We start from the raw sequence: 1,162 nt of genomic DNA on the forward strand, positions 1-1,162 counted from the left end.
CTCCCCCCGATCAGCCCTGAGCGGCCTATGAAAAGAGGTCGACGCACGCACACAACCAATCAACGCCCGGCTTCTACGTCAGCCCCAAGGGGCGGGCCCAGCTGACTATTACGCACTAACGGCAGACCCCGCCCCCAGTTCTGCTCCGCCCTCCTAGGACTCGGTGGGGCTCTCTAGCTGATGGGGGTGTGGGCTCCGCAGCCCTTTTTCTCTTGGGTCTCAGTTTTCAAGTTCGAGGTGCAGAAGGGATCCCTAGTCGAACGTTGTACTTCAGTTTTATTATGCAAGTGATAAGGAAACAGGAATTGCTGCTGACACAGGAAGGGGCCCTGAAATCTATATTCCTCAAGCCTCCCCTCATTACCCATCCTCTGCCCCAACATCGCCTTGCCAGTGTCACCTCCTCGGGAAACTACGCCAACAACCTCCCCAACCCTCCTTGCCTTCTCCTCTGTGCTTTCTTAAAACTTCCACGTATCACTCTAAAATTACACAAGTGCTTAGTAAAATAATTATTTGTGTATCTTCTTCCTATGGGAACTGTGAATTTATTGAGACCAAAAAACCCCTATCTTACTGGCATGTATCTTTTAATTCCCTAGGACTGGCCCAACTCCATACTAGGTGCTCAAAAGAATGAATGTTTGCACACTAGTGAAGGAAGTATTTATAACCTTTTCTGTATTCCTTCCCAGAGAGAGTGACTGAAATGTGTGTGTGTGTGGGGGGGGGGAGGGCAGCAGGTGGAGTTATGGTAAAAGGGTTCCCCTCATGGAGTTTATAGCCTAGTTGAGAACATAAGCATTGCCATATAAAAACAATCTTCTAAGCAAATGGTATAGGGTTTGTCTTGAGATATTAAATATATATACACTAAATATTAACATTTGTTATACTCAGGTTGAATTTACTCAATACACATGTATTGTTTATGTAATAGAAAAGGTGGATTATTGGTTTAATTCTCTGAGCACAGTATTTTGACATCTTGGTAGGACATCAAATGTGGATTAGTTCAGGTTTAAATTTAGTGATCATTTTATTTTCTCACACCTATTCACATCTAGTGTATATCCTAAATGAGTCTCTGACTGGAGCATTAACAATGTTCCCTTTTTCACTTCCTGTCCTTTATTGCATAATCAGGAAGAAAAGTGCATGT

Source organism: Hipposideros armiger, unplaced genomic scaffold (genome assembly GCF_001890085.2).
Source record: "Hipposideros armiger isolate ML-2016 unplaced genomic scaffold, ASM189008v1 scaffold_7, whole genome shotgun sequence".
NCBI lineage: Eukaryota > Metazoa > Chordata > Mammalia > Chiroptera > Hipposideridae > Hipposideros > Hipposideros armiger.